The sequence below is a fragment of the Dermacentor silvarum genome, chromosome 9 (assembly GCF_013339745.2).
Source record: "Dermacentor silvarum isolate Dsil-2018 chromosome 9, BIME_Dsil_1.4, whole genome shotgun sequence".
Taxonomy (NCBI): Eukaryota; Metazoa; Arthropoda; class Arachnida; order Ixodida; family Ixodidae; genus Dermacentor; species Dermacentor silvarum.
The window spans coordinates 6,887,125-6,906,036 of record NC_051162.1 but is presented as its reverse complement, the minus strand read 5'-3'; positions in this window follow the sequence as shown (position 1 = coordinate 6,906,036).

Below are 18,912 nucleotides of genomic sequence, written 5' to 3'. Positions count from 1 at the left end.
TCCCGGGGCCTAGATCCTGAGGACGTTGTGCTCCGGCTAGGCATTGGATACTCGGGCTCCTCCGCTCCCGTCGTCCGGGGCGTCGGCTCCCTTTCTCTTCTGCTTTGCCAGAGCCTCCTCAAGCCACTGGATGGCCCTTCGTTGCGTCGTTGAGTCTTCGGAGCGTATCCAAGCTCCCACCTCTTTGGGATACGTGGCGTCCTGGCACTGCCCGTTCCCGTTGTGCACAGCACTGTTACACCCGCCCAACATGATGTGGCGGAGGGTGGCTAGTTCACGTCCGCACACGCTACACTTTGCGTCCACAAACATGTCGGGGCATACGTGCCGGGCCAATGCTGGCGTTAGCACGCATTCTGTTTGCAATTGTCGGAGCTGCACTGCTTCCGCACGTGACAGTTCATGATGCGGGGGCGAAAAGGCTCTCCTGGCCTCTCTGTATGCCGCCAGGATCCCTCCCTAGTCGGTGAGGGGGTCGAGGTCTTCTTCACGTTCTTCACCGCTGGTTTCGGGGGGTCGGGCTGCCGCGGTCCGGCACGTGATGAGATCACGGGCCACAGCGTCCGCCTCCTCGTTGCGGTTCTCGATATCGGGAGCCAGTTGTCGTCCCATGTGGGCTGGGAACCATTTGAGAGCGATGGTTGGCCCTGCAGCGGCACCGCAAGCAGACCGCGAAGCCACGATGGACCTCACTAGCCGCTCCGTGCCCCGCCAGACCACGCCTCGGGCAAAATTCTTGATTGCCTGCTTCGAGTCGCTTAGCACCGTGCGCGTGCCCGGCCAACCTATGGCCAGGGCTATCGCCGCCTCCTCTGCCTGGCCGGCTGTTGGGGCGCGCACGGTGCATGCCGTTAGTAGTTTACCGGTAGTAGGGCTGACCACCACCGCTGCGAAGGCGTTGCGTCTTCCCGGATACCTTGCGCGTCCACGTAGACTGCGCCCTCGTCTCTCTGATGTTGCCGGGCCAGCGCCGCTGCTCTCGCCGCTCGCCTGCCCGCATCCCTTTCCAGGTTCGTGTTCTTTGGCAGCGGGTAGACGATGATCTTCCTCGCTGCCTCGTCGCTCAGGGGGACTTGTTCTTCTGGCTCCCCGTCCGGTCCTGCTCCCGGGCGTTCTCCGGGAGGTAGTAATCCCACCCGATCGAGTAATCTTCTGCCCGCGGCTGTGCTGCTCAGGCGGCTCAGCTGCGAAGCTCTCTGGGCCTCGCTGATCTCCGAGAGCGTGTTGTGTGCTCCCAGAGACAGCAAGGCTGTTGTCTTTGTGCCTGGTAGGAGCCCGAGAGCCCCCGCGTAGGCCTTCCGGATGGCGGCGTCGATCTTGGCTCGTTCCGCGCCGGTCCAGCGGTGGAAGGGCCCCCGCATATGCCGCGTGGCTTATGACGAAAGCCTGCAGCAGACGCAGGAGCCCCCTCTCGTTCATGCCCCGGTAGCGGGACGATACTCGCTTGACCAGGCGCGCCGCGATGCCCATCTTGGTTGTGATGTTCTTCATCGCCGTGGCGTTGGTCTGGGTGCCGTCCACGAACATCCCCAGGACTCGGAGCCCCGGGACGTGCGGGATCGGCACACCGTCACTGGTGAGCACGATGATGTTCTCGGATGCCTCTTGGCTTGCCTTCTTTCTGTGCCTCCCAGGTGGTGGCAGGATGAGTAGCTGTGATTTTTGCGGCGAACACCGTAAGCCCGTGCCCGAGAGCGCAGACTCCACGGCGTCCACCGCCGCCTGCAGGCCCGCTTCGATGTCTCCGTCGCTTCCACCCGTGGCCCAGATGGTTACGTCGTCGGCGTAGAGGCAGTGTCGGATCCCCGGGCCCAGCGCCTCCAGGCGTTTGGCCACCTCGATCATGACGATGTTAAACAGGAACGGGGAGATGACCGAGCCCTGTGGGGTCCCGACACTGCCCAGCTCTCGTTCTTCGAGCTTCGTTCCTCCCACCTCCAGCCTGGCCGTGCGGCGAGAGAGGAAGGCTCTGATGTAGTTGTATGATCTTGCGCCCAGCCCCAGGCGGGACACCTGAGCCAGGACCGCCGAGTGCCTGACGTTGTCGAAGGCGCTCTGCAGGTCCAGGCCCAAGATCGCTCGGTTGTCGTTCTTCGGAGTCCCACCCGGTGGGTCGAGGACTTCTCGTTGGATCAGGAGCATGGCGTCTTGCGTTCCCAACTTGGCCCGGAAGCCAAGTATCGAGTCCGGGTAGATGTTGTGCGCCTCCAGGTAGCGGTTCCACTGGGTGTTAAGGACGTGCTCCAGCACTTTGCCCACGCAGGATGTGAGCGAGATGGGACGCAGGCCCTCTATACCCGGTGGCTTGTTTGGCTTTGGCAGCAGGATGGTCTTTGCCGTCTTCCAGGCCTTGGGCAGTTTGCCGCCTCGCCAGCATTCGTTGTAGTAGCGTGTCAGCGATGTGATGGCTGAGTCGCTCAGGTTGCGTAGGGCTTTGTTAGTTACTCTGTCGGGTCCGGCTGCCGAACGACAGTTCAGGTTCTGCGCCGCCAGCCACACTTCCCATGCCTCTATATCTCGGTCGAGGTGGGGGTTCGGCTGGCCGGCGTAGTCCGGGTGGTCTTCGCGACTGGTGATGGGGAGGTAGCGCTCGTTGAGTCGCTTGAACATCTCCTCTTCGCCCAGTTGACGAGCGGTGGTGTGTAGGATTTGGGCCATGCGTGTGCAGTGGTATTCGCAGCTCTTGGTCTCGTCCATCAGTTGCCTGAGGAGTTTCCAGGTGCCGCCGCGGTGAAGCTGCCCATCGGCCTGGCTGCAGAGTGCAAACCATTGCTGTGAGCAGAGCTGCTTGCTGTGTCGCTCGATCTCTCGGCCGAGTTCTGCGATCTTCTTTCGTAGCTTTTTGTTGTGACGTTGCCGCCGCCAACGCTTTTGGAGCGAGCACCTGGCTTCGAGGAGATGGGCTAGTCTCGGGTCCATGGTTTCGATTTCTTCGGGCACCTCGATCTCTTCTGTGGCCCCATCTGTTGCGGCCAGCAGCTTCGCTGACCACTCGTCGATGTTGTCGACTTCGCCGAGTTCTGTGTTGCAGGAACTTGCTCCAGTCGACGAGCTTGTGCTTTTATGTATGCCGCGGTTCGGGTCTCCGTTGAGATGAGCCAGCGGTAATTCGATTTCGATTATGAAGTGATCGCTGCCTAGGTTGATTCCCGTATTCCTCCACCTCGCGGTGCCGCCTTCGGGCAGCATCGCAAAGGTGAGGTCCGGATTTGTATCCCGGGCAACCGATGTTCCGATCCTTGATGGGTGGGCTGGATTGGTCAGTAGCGTGAACTCGGCTTCGCCGGCGTCTTCGAGAAGGTCCCTTCCCTTGGACGTGGTGGTCGTGTAGCCGAGCTCTCGATGTTGGGCGTTGAAGTCGCCGCATATTATCGCGGCAGCATCTCCTTTCTTGGCCAGGTCTTTCTGTGCTTGTGATATGGCGCTCTTGATCTTACGGAAGAGAGTCTTGAATTTCTGCTTTCCATGTCTTGGATTGCTGTAGATGTTAGCTATGAAGACGGTGGTCGATGTCTTCTTCTTTCTTTCACCCCGGGCTCCGCGTCCTTTGCCGCTAATCGCTAGCTCGGTGACGCACAGCTCGATGGCGGTGTCCCTGCTGCCCAGGAACTGTTGGTGTTCCACGTGGGCGATGCCTTTCCGGATAAACGTGCACACGCCCTGCGCCGCGCCCTTCCCGCATGTGCGAGCGGACGGGGGGCAGGCGCGTGGCCGATACCCTGGCAGCGTCGGCGTGTCTTCGGTGTGGGTTTCTTGGACCGCTATCACGTCCGGGCGAGCCGTCGGTTCTAGCGATCTCAAGTACTGTTGTAGGATTGCCTTTCTGCACCGGAACCCGTTGGCGTTCCAGTGCCAGATCTTGATGTTATTGTTGCTGTCCATTATGAGGAAGAGCCTTCTGTGTTTGGCAATATTGATGCACCGACCTGTCTAGGAGCGGCTGCAGCTTCTCGGGGCTCAGGGCCCTCTCTAGCGCTTGCTCGATTTGGAGCTGAATCGTTTGCGCTAGTTGTTGTTGGATGACTTGAGTGCATTTCGTGAGGATCCTCTGCTCGAGGCCCTCGAAGCTCTTGCCCCATTTCTGTATAGCTCTCGCGTTCTGACCGATCTTCTTACTGAGACTCCCGTAGCCGAGAGGTTTGGTCTTGTCTCCGTTGTTTATAGCTGCCACCGAGGTGACCGAGGCGCTACCGTCTTCTTCCTCGTCGCTTTCACTTGCGCTTTCTATTTCCTCTTCGGGTTGTTCTTCCAACCCTCTTGCCGCCGCAACGATGGATGCCCTTGTCGGGATCGTCGCTTTGGCGCTGAATTGGAAGGTCTCAGGGGTTGTAGTGTTGGCAAAGGCGTTGCCCGCGATGTTCGCTAGGGTTCCGTTGTCTTTCTCATCGGCGTCTGTCGTCATCTTGTTGTCGTTGGCTTCGTCCCTTGCTTCCCCCTCTTGAAGCCTTCTGATGGCGTCTCGTTGTTGTTCGATGACGCCTCGTTGTTTGATGGTGAGCTGCATCGCCGCCATCGCCGTCTGGAGTTCCTCCATCGCCTTCTCCATTTTCTGAACTGTAGCTTTCAGCTCCCGCGTCTCTTTCTTGCATTGTTCGCTGCAGCTGCTAGAGAGAGCCGAGGCCGACTCCACTAGCGTCTGTGGGGATTTCTGTTGGAGCGTCTGGGTCAAAGTGGCGTAGAATAGGTGGGGATATCAAAAGATGGCGTAAGGTGGCAAACGCGTCTTCGCAAGCTGTAGACCATGCCGAGATGCCTTGGCTGTTGGCAAGCAGCTGCGTTAAGGGGGCGATTATGGACGCAAAATTACGCACGAATCGGCGAAAGTACGAACACAGGCCTATAAAGCTACGGAGCTCCTTCAGCGTAGACGGCCTGGGCAACTCGGCGACGGCGCGAAGCTTTGCAGGGTCGGGAAGGACACCGTCCTTGCTGACAACATGAGCTAAGATGGTAAGCCGGCGGGCGGCAAAGTGGCACTTCTTCAGGTTAAGCTGCAGCCCAGCGTCGGAAAGGCAAGTCAGGACGCTTGCGAGACGCTTTAGATAGGAGTAAAAGTCCTTGGAAAAGACTACGACGTCGTCCAGGTACCACAGACACGTGTGCCATTTGAGGCCTCTAAGAATGTTATCCATGAGGCGTTCGAAGGTGGCAGGCGCATTACAAAGGCCGAATGGCATCACGTTAAACTCGTATAACCCATCTGGGGTTACAAACGCTGTCTTCGGACGGTCAGTGTCATTCATAGGGACCTGTCAATACCCAGATCGAAGGTCCAAAGAGGAAAAGAACTCTGCTCCTTGCAAGTAGTCGAGAGCGTCGTCGATTCGGGGCAGCGGATGAACATGTTTTCGTGTGATCTTGTTAAGGCGCCTATAATCAACGCAAAATCGAATGCTACCGTCCTTTTTCTTTACCAGCACAACTGGGGAGGTCCAAGGGCTGTGCGAGGGTTGTATTACGCCACGATGAAGCATGTCGTTGACCTGTTCATCAATGACACGACGTTCAGCGTGAGAAACTCGGTATGGACGCTGGCGTAGGGGTGCATGAGTGCCGGTGTCAATGTGGTGAATGATGGAGGATGTGCGGCCCAAGGAAGATTGCTTATAATCGAACGAAAGCCGAAAGCGATCGAGCAGTTCCAAGAGTTGGGTACGCTGGGCAGGTGGAAGTTCGGAATCAATTGACGGGAGGAAGGCTTCTAAGGAGGACGAATCTGCGGTGGTAACAGGAGTAATGCTGTCGACGTGAAGACTGATCGTGTCGTCAGGCAGTTGAGTGGAGAAGGCGGAATGCCGACCTATACATTCACCACGGAATAAGGTGGCTGGGGAAGAGGACCGATTCGCGACATAAATGGCGCTGCAAGAGTTTTCGACTGTGAGAACTGCAAAAGGAAGGAGGAAGTCTTTGCGAGAGGTGAAGGCTTCGGAGGGCGCAAACAGGGCGGTGGAAGAGGGAGCATAGTCGCAAGAAAGTAGCACAAGAACACAAGACAAAGGAGGTATATCAGTGCCCGCGGCGACGACCACTCGAGAAGGCGGCTTGTCAGATGCGGCGTCACACGTCGGCGACAACTCAAGTTCGGCACGCGCACAGCCAATAACGCCATGGTTAGTAGCAAGAAAGTCCCAACCCAAAATAACGTCGTGTGAACACGGTGAAAAAACGACGAATTCGACTACATACAAAACGTCCTGAATGACAAGGCGAGCTGTGCATGCCACTGAAGGGTGAATGTGGTGCGCGGTTGCGGTACGCAGGGAAACGTCGGAAAGCGGAATCGTAATTTTTTTGAGCTTGCGCCACAGTTCTCTACTAAGAATAGACACAGCGGCTCCAGTATCGACAAGTGCTTAAACAGAAACACCTTCGATATTCACGGTGATTGCGTTCGCAGGTAGAAATCGAGGCCTTGAAGTTGTCGACACGAGCGCAGTTCTTGCCTCCGGAACTGCGAGGGCTAGTTTTCCGCTTGGACTGGTGGGGGGCGACGAACCATTGGGGAAAGTGAACGGCGACGTGGTGAGGGCGACCGACGTGGGCCGTAGTCACGTCAATTCGGTGAGCAGCTGTTCATCGTTGAGTGGGAGGAGATCGGGTGTGGTGGCTCAGTAGGAAAGTAGCCTTGATTTACTTCGCCCGCACTAGTACGGATGTCACGACGACGACAGAAACGTGCGACATGGCCAGGTAGACAACATAAATAGCAAATAGGCCTGTTGTCCTGGGTGCGCCAAGGATTAGTGGACGGCGGTGCGGGACGGCGAAAAGGAGGTGGGTTCGGGTGGACAGGCGCACGCGCAGCGTTGAAGGTATTGGCTGGTCGAACAGGATCCGTGCTGAGTGGCATTGCTGGTGACTGGCGGCGTGCGACCTCAGCATAGGTGAGGGGAGCGGAAACAGGCGGATGCTGGTAGGTGGTTGGGAGAGCCTCAGAAATTTGCTCCTCTATGGCCTGTCGTAGCGTCGGAGCAAGCGCCTGCGTAGAGTCCGGGACGCAGGAAACAAGCGACAATTGTCGCACCACTTCTTCTCGGACAAACTGCTGTATCTGCCGCATGAGCATTGTGGTGTCAGTAGAAACGGAGCCTACAGTTGACGCTGACATGTTGGCTGTGTCAGAGCTCGGGAGGCGTGTAGCAATGCGCTGTTTCCGCAACTCGTCGTAGCTCTGACAGTACTGGACCACGTCCGTGACAGTTTGGGGATTTTTGGCAATGAGCATGTGGAAGGCGTCGTCCTCGATCCCCTTCATGATGTGTCTGATTTTATCGGCTTCGGACATCGCAGGGTTGATGCGACGGCAGAGGTCCACAATATCCTCAATGTAGGACGTGAAGTTCTCGCCGGCTTGTTGGGCGCGACCGCGTAAGCGCTGTTCTGCGCGGAGCTTGCGAACAGCGGGTCGGCCGAAGACTTCCGCGAAGCTTGCTTTAAAGGCGGACCAGTTGGCAATATCAGCTTCGTGGTTGTAGAACCACAGCTGTGCTACGCCCGCCAGGTAGAAGTTGACGTAGCTGAGCTTGTCGCCGTCATTCCATTTATTGTGTGCGCTTACCCGCTCATACGAAGTGAGCCAGTCCTCGACGTCGTGCTCGTCGGTGCCGTTGAAAATGACAGGGTCTCGCTGTCGTGGTACGCCGGAGCAGGCGACCACCGGTGGCGCGGGAGCATCCTGCTGTGGCGCGTCGTCAGGCATTGCCGAGGCGGGGGGTAGAGTCCGGGTACGGAGTTCCACGATGAAGAGGGAACCAGCACGCTCCACCAATTGATAGGACGTGTTCAAGGTTAGATGCGCTTGGCGTTTTTATGAATGCCAGAAACAGGCAACGGCCAAGCGGAGCGAGTGCAAGCACCAACAACAAGAAACATCTTCTTCGTCCTCTGCTGGCACCGGTATTTGTCACTACAATATATTATTGGGAATTGGCTCGGTCGCGCAGTCCATGCCAGCAGGCTCCAGTCTCGGCCAGCAACGCCCAAGGGCGTCCAGCCGCAGCTCGCGCGTCCCTCGTCATCTTCGTCCACAGTTGGCTCTGATGCCTCTAACACTGCCGCTGGATCTTTTTTTTTATCCAGCGGCCGTGCCTCTAACAATGTCGGCGTTCCCACACTGCCCCTTCCTCTGCGAAGACGTTGACGTCGCTGGCCCACGGTGACTGGCAGCGACGGCATGACACCTATACGGGCGGGCGGAACCTTGTAAATTGATAATGCACCGAACGAGAATCGGCAGAGCCGGCAACGTCCGAGTCACCAAGGTCTTCCAGGAGCCCGCAGACCCTAAACCTGGCTGGCTTCCAGGACGCACTCCTTGCGAAGATTGGGCAGACAAGTGGTGCAGCCTCGGAGTTGAGGTATTTCAGGAACCTAAAGGCTCTAAACCGTCCCCTGACGCACACCTGGTCTGGTTTTCCTCTCCGACCTCGTTCTGATGACGAGTGCACGCAGCAGGTCGCCGGAAGAAGCCGCCGCCCGCTCAATGCCTTGCCACCACAGAGACTGCACCACACCGCAGCACGCAGGTCGCAGGATGGGAAGATTGCATATGATCCCAATCGTCGCTCTAACGGTGTCACCGCTGCTACCGTTGCCAACTGGCCTCGAGGTCCCGAAATCTCACCGGAACACTGGACACCGCTCACCACGTCCTCTCGAGCCATCTGTGTAGAACCACGCACCGCAGCGCCGAGAGACGGAGCCGCTCTTGAGGTGGTGTCAGTGTCATCGCGCTCATGACATCACCTGTGCCGGTGGTGCCCTTCTCTAACGGCGGCGCCGGGAGTTGCTGCTGCGCGTAGAAGACCACGCGCCACCAGGTCCCACACCAATCTCGATGACGGCGACGGAGGAGGAGCCAACGGAAGCACTCGTCACCGTACATCAGAGGTGCAGCTCGCACCACGGAAATGGTCACGCACCAGGCCGGTGCAGGAGTCGCTACTAGCTGTGAATCGGGCGCCATCAGCCTTCCCCACGACCATGGTTTCATCCCGAAACGCAGCCGAGGCCCCACATTACGGGCACCAATGTGGGAAAAGGCTTGATCCCGTTATTCTTTCTGGGGTTTCTGGGGTTCAATTTGTGCCAAAGTTTTGACGAGCTACGGAAACAACGCATCTTAGCTCGACGCCCACCACCCATGGAAGATTAGCTAGCAACAAATCCTTGTCGCACTGCTGATAACCGCCCCATATGCTACGCCTGCGTCACCCCGGGACATGTAGCGCGCTTCTGCCGCCAGCGTTTCCCTGCCTTCATGGGCACCGTGCGAGCCACAAGCTACCAATTCCGACCATTTCGGATGCCACAACAGCCGCCACCGGAAGTCTACGTTGCGGATGACGTACCAGCTCCGGAGTACCAGCCTTTGGTGCTCGTCGCTCGCCTTCCCCTCGCCGCCGCTCCCTCTCACCTATGCGTCGTCGGACCAGTGCCAGTACTACTGAGACGGAAAACTGATTTCCGCAGTTCCTGAGGCACGAACTCGGTCATCGTCGGAACATCTAAGTCCTCGCTTATCCGTCACAAACGTTATTGAAGTGTCAGTGGATGGCATTTAATCTTTTGCGCTCGTCGATACAGGTGCTGCTATATCCGTTATTAGTGAAAAACTGTCTCGTTTATTACGGAAAGTCACCATAACGCCTTCGGTACTTTGCTTAGAACAGCCGCTGCTCAACAAGTTCAGCCAGTCGCTATGTGAACTGCCAGGGTGCTGATTCAAGACATTTTGTACTCTATTGGATTCTTTGTGCTAACCTGTTGCTCCCACGATGTGATTCTCGGCAGGGATTTTTTGTCGCGCCATCATGCCGTCATTGACTGTGCACGTGCTGAGGCTCAGTTCTCCGTTCTGTGCGATTTGCCATCTCACGACTTGCAAGTTCCAGATGCTATCAGGATCTGTGTGGCTTCAGATACTGACCTTCCTCCTCACAATGCTATATTTGTCCCTTTTTCATGCACATCGCTTGCCGACGCGATGGTCTTGTTCGCACCCCACTTTCAGAAGCTGCTCAACATGCTGAAGAGTGCCGTCCATTGGCTTGCTCCTTCACGTCGGATACCCAATGCATTCAAAAAGATCGCGGCGACCACAATAGCCACACAGTCCTTCGCCGTGGATTCTCACGTCTGGCTTCGGCTGCCGTTCCAATCTTCAGGCCTTAGCCCAAAGCTTGCTCCAAAATATCAGGGTTCGTACGGGATCGTCGAATGTACATCTCCTGTGAATTATGTGGTCGAACCGGTGACACCATCTTCGGACAAGCGCCGCCGTGGCCACGAGACGGTTCACATCAGCCGCCTGAAGCCGTACCACGACCCCCTTGTCGTATCATCACCTTAGGTCGCCAGGATGGGTTACCATTGCCGCGGGGGCAATTGTAGTATGGAATATGCATGTAGCGCTGTGGGCACTGCCATCGCTTCGGCGCGAGACCCGAGCTCGATCTGCTGTTGCCAAGATTATGCATGCAAAGCGACTTGCGATCCCTCGGACGAGCTTCAATAAATCCCCCTTTCAATATATATATATCACTGGTGGAACTAGATTTCAGCAATGTCGTTAACAACAAATTGCCAGGTTCGGTGGCCCTTATTTCCGGTTGTGCAATGCGGCACAATAGGCAACGACAAAAACAAACACATACAGTTTTGGTGCTTTTCTTGCTGATGTTCTCGGTGCTGCGTTTGTTCCAGTTCCTAGCTTTTATCAGTGTCGTTTACAACAAATTTCCAGGTTTGGTGGCCCTTATTTCCGGTTGTGCATTGCGGCACAATAGACAATGACAAAAAGTCACAGGCTTGCGCGGCACACGCAGCACAGTCACAGCGTAAGCGGGTTGAGCGGTGCAAGAGTAGCTCCAATTTCGGCACCACGCACAACAAGGTCTTCGCGGCAAAGTGTCTTCGCCTCGATTTTGACGAGAACGATTTGAACTGTCCGCCCGGCGTCCGCGTCGACGGCTAGCTTGCTGCTTCTAATGGTCTCTGCACAGCGGTCTGCTGAGCCCGATGATGCCAGTTTGTAATCACATACGTAGCTCTACGATTCGCTTCGTCCCCAGCGGTTCGTACCTTGCGAGACGTCATAACGTGTACCGAAGAGGTACCCAGAATACGTGGCGCACATCTAACATCGGGATAGCGTTGATTGCGCGCCTCGTCTGCATCGCATCACGTCGCACGCGGCGGTTGCAGGCACGTTAACTAGATGGCGCCACCACACTGGCGGAGGCTCGCGTCGTCTGCGCTCCTGTCTATGCGCGCAGGCGCATAGGCGCAGGGCGCGTATACACCTTTTCACAAACCGACGTTTGAGCAGCGCCATTGGCCGACACGAGCGACGTCTAGCGTCGCCGCCATTTTGAACTGTGCGCCTTGCGAGAGCAGGCCGGCCGCACTTCGGTTGTGGGATCTTCGCCGCGCATTATTTCGATTGTTTTCTTCCGCTTCGCTTGTCTTGTGCCGCTTGACTGGTTACGTTTCACGTGCTCGCGTGAGCGCTCAGTGTAGTGTGCCATGACAACAGCAAGCCCAGCCAGTGGATGTGGTGTTTCTTCGTCGGTAGCGGCGGCAGCCGCGTCTGCTTCGTCGAGACCTGGCGTGCTAATCAGCGGTATATTTCATTGTTATTGCTGGGCAGATATGACCGTATCGTCGAATCGTCGATTGAATCTGATCACCATTATGTTTCGCGAGTGAGGGTTGCCTCCTTTAGCGAAAGCAGGCGCGTACGTAGCTGTTGGGCAATGCTTATAGAACCAGGCGCCGGCAGCCCGACGACGCGTGTCAGTGGTTGGTAGATATGCGGTGGTTACTCCATACGCTTCCGACCCAACTGAAGAGCTCAATCATGCAAAATTTATTGGATCTGGTGCGGTGCAGGGTGCTTATAACCAAATGTCAATGCATAAAGCGTGGCGACCGACGCGCGGCAGTGATCACAGATGCCAGCGCGACTGATACAGCCCAGGTGCGAGATTTTTATATTTAGTATTTATTTATTTATCATCATCATCATCATCATCATCATCAGCCTATATTTATGTCCACTGCAGGACGAAGGCCTCTCCCTGCGATCTCCAATTGCCCCTGTCTTGCGCTAGCGGATTCCAACTTGCGCCTGCGAATTTCCTAACCTCATCATCCCACCTGACTTTCTGCCGTCCTCGACTGCGCTTCCCTTCTCTTGGTATCCATTCTGTAACCCTAATGGTCCACCGGTTATCCATCCTACGCATTACATGGCCTGCCCAGCTCCATTTCTTCCGCTTAATGTCAACTAGAATATCGTCTACCCCCGTTTGTTCTCTGATCCACACCGGTCTCTTCCTGTCTCTTAACCTTACTTCTAAGATTTTTCGTTCCATGGCTCATTTATTTATTTATACATACTGTCAATCCCAATAGGGATTATAACAGGACTTGTTATAAAGATATATTTGTTTACATATATTTTACGTTTGTTTACCTCGGATGGCTTTTCTTTCGAATGTCTGAATTTGGAACAAGCTTCGCTCACGGTGAACCTTAACGTAGATCGTGCGCGAAGTTTGTATTGAAGATATCGCGTACGGCAAGAATTGTTCGTGTGCGCTATCTCTGAAGCAAAATAAGCCATATATATTGCAGCGTTAGGGCGATCTCTGCTCTTTATTTTGTTTCGCTTACACCGTCTCACTGTGCTATATTCATAATAAAGTAATGTCGAGTTTTAACAATTGTTGAATAAATACATATGCATATGACTGTAAACCACTAGTGACCGTGAGTGAAAAGCGTTTAGTGGTCAGCGAAGCAGTCTCTGCACGCACGTAAGTATTTCACTTGATCGACGGTGCGAATTAATTTTTTTCATTACTGTTATTCTTGCAAGCATGATGCTATTGTCCGCGCACCCATGCGAATACCGTTTTTTTACGTTCTTACTTGCGCGGGCTCATTTAGCGCATTTCTACGCCACGCACAGTTAGCGCATTACGGTTCCCGAACTCTTACACTGGCGCTAGGCCGCACTGAAGAGGTTGACACGTTCGTTTTTGCATTATTTTGCTGCCCAAGCACATAGACAACGCTCAAAGATGGGTGAGCTCGATGCAGCACCACACTGTTGAAGTTAATTACCTTTATCGGCAGGGCCGCGTAGGGTGCGTGTGAACGCAGAGACAATGTTTTTGGTGGACAAAGGGTCTGCATACATCTTCCATAGGACACGATTTTTCCAGATCGTTGCGAAGTGTATTTACCGACTAGTTCTCTCGCAGAGTGCTCCAATTTGTCTTATACCGGTGTCACACGGCCACTTTTGATAGCGATCGAGACCGATCTGGATCGGAATGTTCGACCGCGATTGGCTCCCTTCCGCAAATTGAGCAAAGAAGCAAATCGCGACCAAGAAATTCGACCCAGATCGGGCTCGATCACGATCAAAAGTGTGCCGTGTGACTCGACTACATTCCAGTGCCTAATGGGGGGGTATTAGGCACTGGAATGTAGTCGAGTTTGAAAGAATAACAAATGTAGCCTCTGCCACTACATACGAGAAAATATTGCATCGAAGAGCTGGCAATTCTCGCAACCTATTGGGAAATGTGCCGAAAAGGGTTTACCAAAATGCGTTATTTTACTGATGTGTGCATTGGTTCACATTAGACTGAAATGTCAAGTCCTCAGGCGATGCAGGAAACCGGTGAAGCATGAACATACCACATCGGCAGTGGTCTCGCGGAGTGCTGCGTTGTGGACACACTTAGTCCCCAAAATCGTTATTTTCCGGTGGTTGTTTGTGCACCCATAAACTGCACGGTGCTGGCCTGTAGCCTTTTGATGAGTATATATGCCATTATTTACGAGCGTAAGTCATTCGTGACAAAAATAAACGGAAACATCGAAGGAAAGCTACCACTCCGCAATGCAAGCGCAAGGCAAGCTCACAGTCCAGACCGAACAGGCAACACTGACACATACTCTCCACGCCAAACCGTCGAGAGCGCCCTCGTGAAAACGTCTATAATGTAGTGAAGAAGAAGAACAGGGAGCAAGCAGACGGCACCACAAATGATAGCGGCGTGGTGACACCAGTCGGCTGAAAGGCAGACGGCAAAGCCTCGGTGACCTGCTCCTGTATCACTTGTCGGATGGTTGGAGTCAGCCTAGGCGTAGGCACTTGCGTGGTCGGAAAAAATGAAAGCTGTCGAGCAACTTCCTCACGCACAAGCTCCTTAATCTGTGACAGGAGCGCCGTGTGGTCGCCGCCGATGGTCAACGCAGCGAGGGAATCGTCTGTTGACGTCTGCCGCCGAGCTAGGACGCGCTGCTTACGTAGTTCGTCGAAGCTCTGGCACAAGGTCACGAGTTCAGACACGGTGCGTGGGTCCTTGGCCAGCAACATCTGAAAGGCGTCGTCGTCTATGTCTTTCATGATGTGCTTTATCCTGTCTTGCTCCATCATAGAAGGATTCACGCGCTTGCACAAGTCAATGACGTCTTCAATATAGCTCGTGAAGTTCTCGCCCTGCTGCTGTGCACGTCCGCGTAGACGCTGTTCAGCGCGAAGCTTGCGCGCTGCGGGGCGACCGAACACTTCCGCGAAGCTCGTCTTGAAAGCCGTCCAATTGGCGAAGTCTGACTCCTGGTTACGAAACCAGAGGTTTGCGACGTGTGTTAGGTGGAACAGGACGCTGCGTAGTTTTGTAGCGTCGTCCCACTTGTTGTGCGCGCTCACTCTTTCAAACGACGTTAGCCAATCTTCTACGTCATAGTCATCGGTGCCGCTAAAGAAAGCGGGATCGCGCTGACGCAGCGCGCTTGACACGATGACCGATGGAGCTTGGGCCGTGTCTTGCTGGGTGGCGTCATCAGGCATTGTCATACAGGCCATCCGGTGTGACGAACCCCGTCTTCGGACGATCACACGCCGCCATAGGGACCTGCCAATATCCCGATCGCAAGTCGAGGGAAGAAAAAAATTCGGCACCTTGAAGGCAATCGAGGGCGTCGTCTATTCGAGGAAGAGGATAGACGTCTTTGCGAGTAATCTTGTTGAGGCGTCGGTAGTCCACACAGAATCTAATAGAGCCATCTTTCTTTTTGACCAGTACAACAGGAGAGGACCAGGGGCTGCAAGAAGGCGTAATGACTCCGCGCTGAAGCATGTCGTCAACCTGCTCCGTAATGACACGACGTTCCGCAGGTGACACACGGTAGGGGCGCTGTCGCAAAGGAGCGTGAGGCCCAGTGTCAATCGTGTGAACAACCGCATTAGTTCGGCCTAGGGATGCTTGCGGTAAGTCAAACGAAGTGCGGAACTCGTGTAGAAGGTCAAGAAGCTGCGTCCGTGCAGCCGGATCGAGGTCGCTGTCGATGGAACGGTGAAAAGATTCCGAAAGCACGGCGTCGGACGCAAGGTGAGGGGTCATGGCGTTCAGCGGTTGCTGAGTCTCAGGCACAGAGGGGTCAAGGGGTACGATAACAGCAGCGTCTACAGGCTGAACGTGGCCAAGCGTTTCATTTCGGTGCAAAGTCAGAGGGCCTGAATTGGGGTTGCAAACAAGTAGTCCGGTATTCTCCTGATGAAGCGCGAGGATGGCAAAAGGCAGTGACGTATTGTGGCGGCGACGAAACAAGTCAGATGGCGTGAACCATCCTCCACGCTTGACACAATTTTACCGTACCACCCGGACGCCTCCGAATTCAGTGCAATTTCTGACGTCGCCCAGCATGCCGAGGAGTGTCGTCAGCTGGCCCGCTCGTTCACGTCCGACAGCCAAGCCCTCCAGAAAGATCGCCGCGACACCGATGAGCATGTGCTGAGTTTTGCCGTTGGATCCCTCGTCTGGCTCCGCATACCTTTCAACTCTCCTGGCCTCACCCCCAAGTTTGCTGCCAAGTACCACGGGCCATACCGCGTCATCGAGCGCAGGTCTCCCGTCACTTATGTCATTGAGCCGGTCAACCCCTCCTCGGACAAGCGCCGTCTCGGTCGCGACACGGTCCACGTCAGCCGCCTCAAGCCGCATCACGACCCTCTCATCCTTGCGTCCCCTTGAGTCGCCAGGATGGCTCCCCTTCGCCGCCGGGGTTATTGTAGTGAAGAAGAAGAACAGGGAGCAAGCAGTAGTGGGGCGCTCTCATAGATGTAGGGCGCGAGCGCAGATCACGAGCTCTTGGCGTTGAGACCGTTGCTCTCTGGCGACTGAACTGGTTTTTCGCCTGCCGCTTGCCGTCAGTAAATCTCCTTATCTCCTTATCAATAAATAGAAAATTTTCTTCTGCGTGATAGCAAGCGCTTGCGTGGCTCAGTGGTAAAGTATCTGACCTCCACGCAGCAGGCCTGGGTTCGGTCCCGGCAGAGAGCAGGTATTTGTTTTTCCGTATTTCCAGCGATAGCGGTTACGCGGCGGCGACGGACAACAACGCGAACCGAAACGGCTATTGGAATGAGCCCGTAATAGTTTACGCTGTAAAACAAACACATACAGCTTTGGTGCTTATCCTGCTGATGTCGGTGCTGCGTTTCTTCCAGTTCCTAGCTTTAGTTTGAGATTCTGTGCGGTATGCAGCCCTCGCTAAGTCGTGTAATTGCAGCTTATATTTAAGCGGCTCTATCCGTGCCTCATCTCACGACCACAATTGCCTAAGTTAATTTTTCAAGTCATGATATGTAAATTTGCTCACACTACAACGTCGCCGCGGCAGGTGCTGAAGCTGTTTCTATTCTGTATTGGGCACATTCCTGTGTATGCGTGTGCCTTTTGCTTCAAGTTTTCTGAAATGTGGGGCGAATTAATTGACTCAAGGGCAAGCCACCGAACCGCAGTGCCGCATTCTTCATTTTTCACTCAATTTCTGTGGTTGTTTCGTCGTTTGTTTTCTACGAAAGACGGCACGATCCCGGTCCATGAAATGCATGCGTAACCTGGGATCCGTGCACTAAAAACCTCACAGACAAATTAGAACATTTCCAGAAGCAAGCAGCACGCTTCGTAACAGGAAATCATTATTTTACTGTCAGAGGATCCGGAATAAGGGAAGGGTTGGGTTGGAAAACTCTCTTTTCACGTGGGAAAATCCTAAGATTCTAATTCCTTTACAATATATACAAAAGCAAAACTGGGATTGACAAAACACTGTTCATTAAGGAGCCGCATTACGTTTCATGTAGAAGACACCACGCTAACAAAATTAAAGCTTATCAGTGCCGTACCAATGCGTTTAAATATTCATTTTTTCCTAACACGAATAACGATTAGAATGAGCTCCTTAATGAAGTGATGGTAGCGTGTAGTGTTGAAAACGCTACTGAGAGCGCTATTCTTTTAATGTTCTGTTATCCGTTTCTGAACACACGCTACTCTGTGCACTGTTACGGGTTTTTTTTAATGCGAAGCATTTTAAGTACGAAGCATTTCTTGGCGAACATTTGCTACTTTGACCGTATCTATCTAGCCGCCTAGGACTTTGTGCTCTCATGGTCGTTTCTTTAACTTGGCATGTACGAAATTGACATACTATGACAACAGCATATGACGAACATAAATGATATATCATGACATGAATATCATGAAATGCATGTCATGTAGGTAATGACAATGACCCAGCGAAAAAGTTTAACGCTCAAAAACCACGCAAATGGTTTCGGACGTGGGTACTAAGTGAAGGAAACGCTAAAGGATGCTGATAGAAGTAATTTTCATGAGCATGACTCAGCAAAAATGACAATGACTCAGCGCAAAAAGATTAACACTCAATAACCACTGGAATAGGTTCGGACGTGGGCACTAAGTGAAGGGAACACTAAAGGACGATGGTAGAAATCATACTCATGAGCGTGACTAAGCAAAAATGACAATGACTGAGCGAAAAAAGTATAGCACTCAAAAACCACTGAAATGGGTTTGGACGTGGGTACCAAGTGAAGGAAACACTAAAGGTTGATGGTTGAGGTCATCGTCATGAGCATGACTAAGGCTTTCGCCTTAAGATCTCTTAGGTGGAGCTAAAGGGACTCCTGAGGACTCATGACATGAATGTCATGACATGCGTGTCATGTAGGTCATGAAAGAGCCGCCTACGTCTTCGTGCTCTCATGGTCGTTTCGTTAACTTGGTAGGCTATCCGCCCTCTGCTTCGCATAACATCTATTCCCACAGGGCATGAGATCTGCCGGCTTTTTCTTTTTTGTTCCTTCTCAATATGTTACTGTACTCTTTGTTAGTTTGTCTTAAGCTATCACGAATTTCAGGGCTTAACCGATGTTGCATTTACTGTTGTATACTTTTGATATTGCTGAACATTTTTCATTGTGACCCCCAATATTTAACCCCCCCCCCTCCCACGATAATGCCGTACAGGCGATGTAGGTATACCGAATAAATAAATAAAGACAGCCCCATTTCTTCCGGACACCGCTGAAGCAATATGATAACTATCAAAAAATGAAAACCAAGCCGTATTATAATTCCAATGCCTATTATGCCTCGTTGATGACGTAACTTTTCTAAAGTTTGTAAAACTAGCCGGTTGCGCTTTGAATTTTTTTCAGCGCACATCTCGCAAGACGTCGGTAAGTACGAAGCGTTGAAAATTGCGCAAATTCTTCGTGTTTACGTGATAAAAGTAAGGACGAATAACGAAAAGAAATTACGCAGTACGAGCGCTGATTAGCGCTCATCCCGTACGGTCTTTTATACGTTCTCGCTACCCTGAAATACCAAGAAAGGTATCACTTGTGGCAACAATCAAGCATTGTTGCCAGGTTAAATGTGCTCGCATGCAGGTGGGTTCAGTCGCACGAAGCGGTCAAACGCCGTAATTCTCCGGACCTTGTCAAATTTGCGTCTTCTTGGATAAGCCACATGAAAATTCTCACGTCTCATTATTTAAAAAAAGTATAAGAGCCGA